A 10,513-nucleotide genomic window follows, 5' to 3' on the forward strand; every position below is an offset into this window, starting at 1 on the left:
TAGAGCGTCATGGTGGTAAGTTAGGATGCCATGTATTGCCAATGAGTAGTCAGATAGGAGGGTGGGAGTTTCAAGAAGGCAGTCCGTTGTTCCTATTGGGTTATTCGATATTGATGGGTGGTCTGTGGATCTATCGATCTATCGATCACCATGTTATCGATAGATGCCTCAGTAATATAGTTAGATCTCAGTTTGAAGTGGATTTAATTCTTCTAAATTTGTCGAAGTGATGACTACTTAAGGCAGTCTGAACAATCGGAAGTTCGTAATTTACATCACACTGTCTGGTGGTTCCATCACAGGGCGATGGCTCAATAAAAGATTGAACTTCTCGGGCAATTGTCACACAAGTTTTACCGGGGGAACTCTGCGCCGTGGCCGTGGTGTCCCCAGCATCTTTTCTTTTGGGGTTCTGCCCAATTCGGATATCTCAGAGCCCGAAAAGTATGAGCCCGAATTGAATGAAGATAACCTAAAACACTGGTTCAGCCTTAAGCCGGAAGAAAGAGTTGAACATTGGACACGTACTAAAGAAAGAACATAACCGGTTCAGAGAGGCGAAGAAAATGTTGATAAAAATGGTCCCAGAAATGGCGATCTTCAGTTACATTGGTAAGTATAGCAACATGGAGAACAGCATTGAGAAATGTTTTCAATAGATGTTTAAAGTTCTGAGCGGTTTAGACGAAGTAAAGAGAAACTGTAACTATTGCTGGAAGAATTAAAAATCTTTGTCTCAATTTCGCCGATATCTTCCAAAGAAAACAACTCGATTTGCAGGAAGCAGGGTGACAAGGAAGGCGGGATATTTGGGCTCGATGGATTGATCTTGCACTGTCCGGCACAGGCTCGCTGACGTTCTTCAGTGCTGTTAACCATTCAATAAATCTACTGGACCACTCTGTAAAATGCCACAAAGGCTCATGTTTCTTAAATCTCTGTAATAGTTGTCAGTCTATTCTGGGTTCTTACCTTATGCTGCGGTTCTTGAATCTGGTTCCAGAGAGTCCGGATAAATTAGTGTACTGGTTACAGCAGATTATCGAACACACCCTGGGTAAAGATTAATTACATATTACAGTCATAAACAAGACCTTCAGCCTGATCAGCACAAACTAGTAACACATTGTAATTTTATTTAGAGCTGGATCCGAATTAAATGGCGTATCATTTTAATTGAATTATTCTGATTATTCACTGATCAATTTTGACAAGGGTGTTCATTTTGTTCCCTGTTGATAGTGATTACATTTCCCCTGCTCTTTTAGACACACAGAGCAACAGTCTACATTTATTGGCTGTGATGTTTTTTTTCTCTTTTTATTACCTACTGTGTAACGTCTTTATTATTGGACTATAAACTTTCAAAGAGAGCAAAGTTCAAAGTTCAAACATGGTTGCGTTATGGGGTTCAGACACCAGGGGATAGAAAACACTGAGCTCGCCCGCTGAAATATATTTGTTTTCAATGGCGACATTTTCACTCCATTTTGCTGCAATTCTATCCGTGTAAATGCTATTTATTGATATTGTTGATGCATTAATCTCGGGACCCAGGCTTCTATCATATTCCACTGCCCTGAACTTGTGCATTTTCCATCATAGATTATTCTCCCAGCAACAGTAGATTAATGCGGAGAATGTCTTAGAATGGTCTCCAGTTGGTTATCTGCGCTTTTTTTTTGTTTACAGCCTGAGATGTGATCAGAAATATAGCACCTAATCAGCCTCAATATTTGATAATTGGCTTTGTCTGCTGGTTTCATTTTTTGGAATGGAATCACTCAGTGTGTGTCACATGAGAGAACAGATCCACCAGAGGGAGTGGCAGTATTATCGCAGGAGAGTTGCTGGGAGCCCTCAGAATTGAACTTCTCGGGCAATGTCGTGCAACCCTGACTAAAGGACCTCTGGCCTGTTGTAGGGGCATCTTTGGATACCTCACAGTTAGGATGTGAGGCCCCACACTGCATGCCAGACTTGACATGCTCAGACCTAGGAGGTTACGATGAAAATTTATGAAACTTTGTTTCGGCTTGAAGTAGGAATATTGAGTGAAGCTGTGAGGTTCACAGAGAATAAAAAAAAATAGGAAAATCATCCATGGATAAAGTAACTCAGTTGCATGATTACTGTCAGCACATGTAAAAGAGGGGTCGACAGAAGGTTTCGCGAGATGTTACAAACACTGAACAGTTTAATATTAACTACAGATAAACTGTTATCATTGCTAGAATGATTGGGAAGCGTTTATATCCCATTTCACCTTGTTTAAACATAAACGAAGAAGTATTGAAGGAAAGGATGAGGGGGTACATGGACAAATAGGGGACAGAGGGACTGGCTGGATTATTCTTACGGAGAGCTAACACCGGCACGCTGACCTCCTTGAACTTTCTAACCTATGAATCTATGGAACTACTGCACCAAAACTCGAGATTGTTCAGATTCCCTACATTAAAACAATGTAAAGGTGGTCACAATATTCTGGGCTCTTACCTTGAGCAGCCGTTCCCGCTCCTGGTTCCAGCAAGTCTGAACAAATTAGTATATTGGATTCAACCGTTTATCAAACACACCCTGGGTAAAGATCAGTTACACACAGTCATAAATACGACCTTCAGCCTGATCAGTGCAACTCCTCACCACACCTTTCTCTTAAAGCCAGCTGGGTCTGAATTAAACAGTATAATCTTACTGAATCATTTCAATAAATCCGGAATCAATTTAAACGAAGTCATTCGTTCTGTGTGCCTGAATAACAGAGAGTATTTTCCACAGAATCTTTAAGACCCACAGATAAATAGTCAGCAGTTGTTAGATGTTATTATCCACTGTATGACTTATCTATTATTTAATGAGGCAACTCTAGAGAGAACAAGGTTCAAAGAACAATGTACATTTATTGGGTTCAGACGGCAGATGATAGGAAAAACTAAACTCTCGTTTTGAAACATACTTGCTTTCAATCACCAAATTTAAGCGATGTTCAAAATAACGGACATTTTCAGCATTAACTACAGTGAATCTGTTTCAATTGGTGACAGGATTCAGAAACTTCTTATCCAATTTCACGGAGGGCTTCAAATGGCAAGGAATAAGGACTGCACCAGAAAGTCAAATATTTCACAATGTCGCTAGGTTAAAATTTGATAATGGTTGCCACACAGCAGAGTCATAAACATGAACTTCAGCTTGCTCAGTACAATTCCTCATCACATTTTTCCCTAATTTAGTGCTGGGTCTGAATCACTCATATTTTCATTTATATGAACTTATTCTGATAACTCACTGATCAAATTAAACAAAATCAGTCATTTTGCGTGCCTGTTGACAGTGATACCTCCCCCGGCACTTTCAGCCCGACAGAGAAACAGTATGCACTTGTTAGATTTGATGTTTTCCTTATTTTATTACTCACTATATAATGTCTTTATTATTTGGCTATAAACGTCCAGAGAGAGCAATGTGCAAAGAGCATTGTTCCTTTATTGGGTTCAAACATCAGAAGGGAGGAAATATGTTGAAATACCTGTTAAAAAAAACTTTGCTTTTAACCATTAGATCTTTCATTCTATTTTGCTCCAATTCTATCTCCATAAACGGAATGTATTTGCATCTTGGCTCGATTTATCTCGGTATCATGTTTCTATCATATTACCTCATTTATACAGTCTTGAATATGTGCAGTTTCCTTCATAAATTATTTTACCAACTAACAGTAGAGTAATGATTGGAATACCCTGGAGATGGCCCCTATTTCGTTACATGCGATATTTCTGTTTGTTAAGCCTTAGCCATGAACAGTAATATTGCAAGTAGTTAATTTCAATATTTTGTTAATATTCTTGTCTGCCGCCTACACGTTTTGGAATGAAATTACTCAATATCTATCCCAGCAGAGCGCAAATCCACCAGAGACTTGAGAGGGAATACACCAAAATTGAACATCCCGGGATATTAGCCTGGAATGCTCATCCGAGCACCTCTGGGCCCAGGTGAGGACATCTTCAGATGACTCCGTAGTTCTGGTGCCCCGAATGTCAGACATTATTTTCTGACCCACAATAAGTTATGATGAAATCATAATCCCTCCATGCCATACTTTCTCATAATGAGCTCCTTATAAATTACACACAAGTTCATGTTCAATTGATTTTTACCCTCTGATCATTTTAGATAAAGACATGAATTACATCGGGGCAGGACAGCGACTGCTGTCCTTGGAAGGTACTTGATAGAGTCATTGGCCAGGCTTTAAATCAATTTGGCAGGGGGATGGGAACCTATGTGACTATTCAGAGGTTGGGTCAGCAAGAACAAGTGGAAAATACAGCAGGAATAATAACAGTGAGAGGCAGATAAATCAAGAGCCAGAGACAGGTAAGGGCTCAGTAAAAATTGTAGGAACGGGTCAAGAAAAGTTAAAACGCTTACCTTAAGGTGTTGTACCTGAACGCGCCGAGCATCCCAAACATCATGGAAGAATTAGCTATGCGGATAGATGATATATTTCATATTGCAGACTCAATGCTCCGAGGTGTCCAGGAATGGGAAATAAGCATTGAGGTGTAGTTGGTGTTTAGGAAGGAACGCCAGAGGAAGAGATGGTGAAGTTGCATTGTTGATTGAAGAAGTTATTGATATGATCCTGAGGAAACATATTAGCCCAGATGGAGGGATATAGCTTGGGTAGATAGGATGAAATGTTTCCCCTCGTAGAGGGTTCAATAAAAATAGAGGAAATATTTTACAAAAGGAGAAGGAACTTGAGGGGGGATTTGAGAAGAACTGTTTTCATCCAGAGGGTGATGGCAATCTGGAAACTCACTGCATGAAAGGGTGGATGAGGCGGGGGAACTCTCAACATTTCGGCATTTAGACGAACGATTGAAACGCCATAGCAGAGGTGGCTACAGGCCAATTGCTGGAAAGTGAAAAAAGAATAAATAGGTGCTTGATGGCCGGCAGAGACAAGATGGGCCAAACGGCCTCTTTCTGTGCTGTAAAGCAGCAAGAGTCTGTTACTCAATAACCCGATCCCCAACTTTCTGCCCATTTTAGTGAAGGCTTTTAATCAGCAATTCACAGACAGTCAGCTGACGAGCATTAACAAAAAGCTGCTGCCCCGATATATCTGAAAACTGCTCGACAATGGATTGACAATGTGATGCTACTTACAGTAAAACAATGCTAACCTCGGCCCGTGGAATCGCGCCGCTCTCTGGATTGAACTGACGTAAACACATAAATCCCAAGGGCACCTGGCCTGTTATTTGTTTTGCATTTAATTGCTCTAAAAACTTGCTCTAAATCCTAAATTCGCTGGTTAATAATCAGGCGGGAATATATTTCGGTTCAGGGAACGTGCAACTCCAGAATCATTGTGCTAAATTTAGTATTCAACAGGCTGGGGATAATTTCGCACCTGAACATCCGGTCAGGAATGTGCACGAGTGTGAGCACTGGCAAATGTTTCACAGGAAAAGCAAAATCTTCATTTCCTGGGCTTCAACCCGATTTTTGAACTCGAATCTGGTTCCTCATTATTTTTCCTGGCCAATATTTCAAATTTCTGACCTCTGCAACTCACTTTGTCCCTTGAGCTCTCTCCAACGCCTCCCCAATTCCGCGCACTAAAGCAAAGCTCCGTTATTACATTTGAGTCAGCGATTCTTCACGAACCTAATTCCTTCTTCAGGATTGATTGAATCATGTGATCCGGGTATCGAGCTGTTAAGGGGAAAAACGAACACGCCGAATCATAGGAACATGGGATAGAAGCAGGGATATGCCCCTGCGCCCTAAGAGCCTGACCCGCCATTCAACATGGACTTAGCAGATTTGCTTATCGCCCCGACCTCACTGCCCTATCTGGCCTCCACAACGGTTGTCTCTGTTGTCGACAGGAAACCTCAGCGTTGAATAAATTCAGTGACCCAGCCCCCAGTGCTTTCGGAGAGGGGACGAATTCCACAGTCTAACCGCTCAGTGAATGTTAGAATCCAGGGCAGAATGTCCAAGGTACTTTATGATGTCAGCCTGCATCATAGGATTTGCAATTTGAATTTGGCCAAGGGAAGCATGAGATATTTCACTTCAGGTATGATTCAAATGACCCACTATGGAGCTTTTATCAAAGAATAACAGATAGAATGAAAATTAGCAATATTTTTTACAAATTACAAGCAAGAAAAAAACACCCATGATATTTAATAAAACATAACATCTGAATACACTGTTCGAACACAACATGTCTCCTGATAACAATGGATATTGCCCCAGGTGCAGCACAGAAAATAAGAATGCTCATGTGCTTTCGCAGCTCAGAAATTAGTGTTTTGGATACAATTGAAACTCTGAGTTCCCAGATGTGTAAATTCCAGCAGACCTCGTGGTGGAGGGAAAACCACTGCTGGCCTCTCGCGTTTATGATGTGGATCCGTTGTCGTGGCGTCTGCATGGTCCCCCCAATGTACCATGCCTCGGGACATCCTTTCCTGCAGCGGATCAGGTCGACAACGTTGGCCGAGTTGCAAGTGTGTGTACCGTGTATCGTCGCCCACTACTTCCCTGGAGCGAAGAAGCTACGACATCTTCTCCGGAGCCTTCAACATGTCATTGATGAAGACGAACATCTCCCCACACCCCCACGTCTTGCCTTCAAACAACCTCAAACAGACCATTGTCCGCAGCAAACTACGCAGCCTTCAGGAGAACAGTAAACACAACACCACACAACCCTGCCACAGCAACCTGTGCAAGACGTGTCGAATGCCATCATCTCACGTGAGAACACCATCCACCAGGTACATGGTACATACACTTGCAACTCGGCCAACGTTGTCTACCTGATACGCTGCAGGAAAGGATGTCCCGGGGCATGGTACATTGGGGAGACCATGCAGACGCTACGACAACGGATGAATGAACACCGCTCGACAATCACCAGGCAGGAGTGTTCTCTTCCTGTTGGGGAACACTTCAGCGGTCACGGGCATTCGGCTTCTGATCTTCGGGTAAGCGTTCTCCAAGGCGGCCTTCACGACACACGACAGCGCAGAGTCGCTGAGCAGAGACTGATAGCCAAGTTCCGCACACATGCAGATGGCCTCAACCGGGATCTTGGGTTCATGTCACACTATCTGTAACCCCCACGACTTGCCTGGGCTTGCAAAATCTCACTAACTGTCCATGCTGGAGACAATACACATCTCTTTAACCTGTGCTTAACGCTCTCTCCACTCACATTGTCTCTACCTTTAAGACTTGATTACCTGTTAAGACTCGCATTCCAACCATTAGTTTGTAAATTGAGTTTGTGTCTTTATATGCCTTTATTTTCCCATCAAATGCGCATCCAATTCAATCCTGGAATTATCCCCCCCCCCCCCTCCTCCTGGAAGTCTATTTTCTGTGCTATAACACCCAAATCCAGAGAAACAAAAACTTCCTTGGCACATGGCTGTCCGCATCAGTTCTGGCAAACAGAGACCCACATGCTGCACCGGGGTCCGAAACATACACGGAGATGGAGAGGAGAACGCCAATGTAGAGGTGGGTACAATTTTGTCTTTTAAAAAGCATTTAGATAGTTTCATTGGTACGATGGGTAGAGATGGGTATGGGCCAAATGCGGGAGATTAGCTTAGGGGTTTAAAAAAAAGGTGGCATGGACAAGTTGGGGCGAAGGGCCTGTTTCCATGCTGTTAACCTCTATGAATCTATGCCTTTATGTCCTGGGTGAAACATGGTACCAATTAGTGAATGTTGGTTCAGCTTGTGGTTGTATTAGAATACAGAAATGATACTAATCGCTGTTCTTTGTTTCATAATATGTCTTGAAGCAGCTGTCATAAAATGTTTATTCTGATAATTGAATGTGCGCTGTCTACGCAGAGCTGTGGACTAACAGAAATGGACGGCGTCAATCTTTCCAAATGAACAAATGGGATGGATATCGCATGATCAAGTATCACAATTCCACGTGCAGAATAAAATTAAAGCATTCACCAATATTTACATGTTGTCAAAATATACTGTTTTTGTCCTGCAGTTTCCATTGAGTACGATGATTAGATGAGAATCCCCAGTTTACACGAATCAACTGCATCAAAAAGGAAAGTCCCGAAATGTGTTTGACCTCCAAACTCCTGACATTCTCAAGGAATTTGGGAGTGGGCAGTAAAAACATGGTCATTGATGCCGAGTCAAATGTACACCAACATAACAGCTAAGTTGATGCAATCAAATCCATTAAGAAGCAAATCAGGAAGAATATTGAGTGTCGCTGCGTCCCGAGTTTGATTTTAGAAGATTAAGATCTATTCTTATTGTGACTATTTAATTGTTGTGTAACTCTAATCTATATTTAACTAATATATTAGGATTTCCAGGGCAAGCTATAGGTTGCAGTTGCAGAACGTGGGAGCTGCTGATCGCCATACGGATCTACAATACCTTCCTGCGGTGAAGGAGCAAAAGCTCAGGTTCATTGACCTGGAAGCCAATCAGAAGATATTTCCACATGTCAGCTGAAGGGAAATGTCAGCAACGTCATCTTGGAGGGCAATTACGCCATTTGCAGTTTCTGATATGCCAAACGGTCAGGGAGAGGAAAGCGCGAGTGCAAGGGAGGGAGTTAAGAGCATCCTGACAGCCGTCGTGGTGGTCGGGAATTTGAAGGGAAGCAGTGGTAGATGGAATGTTATATTCAAGAGTACAGACGATACAATTCATTTGTTTAATTTCCTATTGTAAGACTACAAAGTGGAAATGATCACAATCCATTCATGTTCTTAATGCAAACAGCAAAAGTTTTCATCGATCATATCCGATACTGCTTGAGAAAACTCGTTACGTCTTGAAGAAATAATTTCATTCTATCTTATCTGTGCTGTTTGTGTGGCTTAATTCAATTGATTTCCACACAATAAATAACGTTCTCCTGGACTGTGGTCCGAATATTTGTCACATTAATTCAAAGGCAATAATCTGGTTGGTGTGTCTTTCCATGAATAATTGTCTATGTTTATTATAATCAGATTGGAGCTTTTGAGACAGCCAATATAATCAGATATTTGAAAGATTCTCTTCATTCCCTTCGCCATATGCGTCATTCGTTCCTCCATATTAACCATGCATTCAGAGCAAGCAACTTTCAATTTTCTTGTGAGTTAAGTTGCGTTCAAAGGGGTTAACTGTACATATTGGTTCAGTGAATTAAGTTATCGCCAGTCTCCATGGAACCTGATAGCATGGTGTGTTACCCTGTTCTATTAATAAGGAACAACTTTCCACGTGCTATATCGTAGTGTGAGCGGGAGTTGCAGCCGAGGCACCAACAGTGAACGGCTTGTGAGAAAGGCTGTGGGAAAGGAGTGATCTTTAAAGGAGATCCATAGTTTGCAGTGTTACAGTAATGGATCAACAACTAAGAAGAATCGATTCAAATGTTACAATAATGGACTGGAATCTGGGAATGATCGATTGGAATGTAACAACAGTGGATCAGAATCTGACAGCAATAGGTAGAAGTCTGATATCGATGGAAAGGGCTTTATCCTTCTGGTTTGAAGCTATTACCGCAGACGATTTTTGGATAACAATTGCTGATCGGATCGATTTCACACTGAAGATTATACAATGTTTTTGCGACCCCATCCTGGCTACCGTAGGTGTCACTGGTAAGACTCTGCATCCAGCTTTCCATTGTCTAATTTATGTTCATCTTTATCACTTGTATTTGCCTTTATCATCAAACCTGCTGTGTTTTTTTTCACTGAACCATCCACTCCGCTGCAGTTACAGACGTCCACAATCCAAAGCAGCAAAAACTGTTGCTGCAATTCAAATTCACCATAGATTCAACTTGGACCTATATTGGTCGCTGGCCAGACAACACTCCCATTTTAATGATGCCATTCTTAGGTTTCTAGCCTTTCATTATTGGTCCTTCACTGGCGTTTCATGAATTTTCCCATCAAATACGCATCCAATTCAATCCTGGAATTATTTCCACCCCCCCCCCCCCCGCCCCATCCCCCCTCCTCCTGGAAGTCTATTTTCTGTGCTATAACACCCAAATCCACAGAAACAAAAACTTCCTTGGCACATGGCTGTCCACATCAGTTTTGGCAAACAGAGGCCCACGTGCTGGACCGGGGTCCATTCCAGATATTCCGAAACATACATGGAGATGGAGAGGAGAACGGCAATGTTGGAAGGTTGCTAGCTGTCGGCCACCAAGTAATGCAGCGAGATAGCTTTCGGGGCAGAAAATGATGATGCGTCGGAAGCATTGATCAAATGAACTGAGGTGAACCAAACAGTTTGACTTTGTGGGCAGGGTTCATCGGGTGTACCCAGCAATGCATTGATGTGAGCTGCACAAGTCCACTGACTGGGCTTGTTTCTGAATCAATTTTACAGAATATTGCAGTGTCATTGACTGTTGTCTAAATGCGATATCTGTCAACCATTCCAGCAGCTGTGAGTAAGCTTCCTGTTGGAA

General features: G+C 42.2%; 1 protein-coding gene across 1 annotated transcript in view; it reads right to left on the minus strand.

Moving 5' to 3' along the window:
• LOC144484922 (NACHT, LRR and PYD domains-containing protein 3-like) overlaps positions 1 to 990 on the minus strand; it is a 184,988-nt gene extending 183,998 nt beyond the window's left edge. Inside the window, exon 1 of the mRNA XM_078203281.1 lies at positions 973 to 990. The gene's annotated coding sequence lies outside the window, so the exon portion shown is untranslated. The remainder of the gene's footprint in view (positions 1 to 972) is intronic.
• Positions 991 to 10,513: the final 9,523 nt, after the last annotated feature.

The sequence above is a fragment of the Mustelus asterias genome, unplaced genomic scaffold, assembly GCF_964213995.1.
Source record: "Mustelus asterias unplaced genomic scaffold, sMusAst1.hap1.1 HAP1_SCAFFOLD_134, whole genome shotgun sequence".
Taxonomy (NCBI): domain Eukaryota; kingdom Metazoa; phylum Chordata; class Chondrichthyes; order Carcharhiniformes; family Triakidae; genus Mustelus; species Mustelus asterias.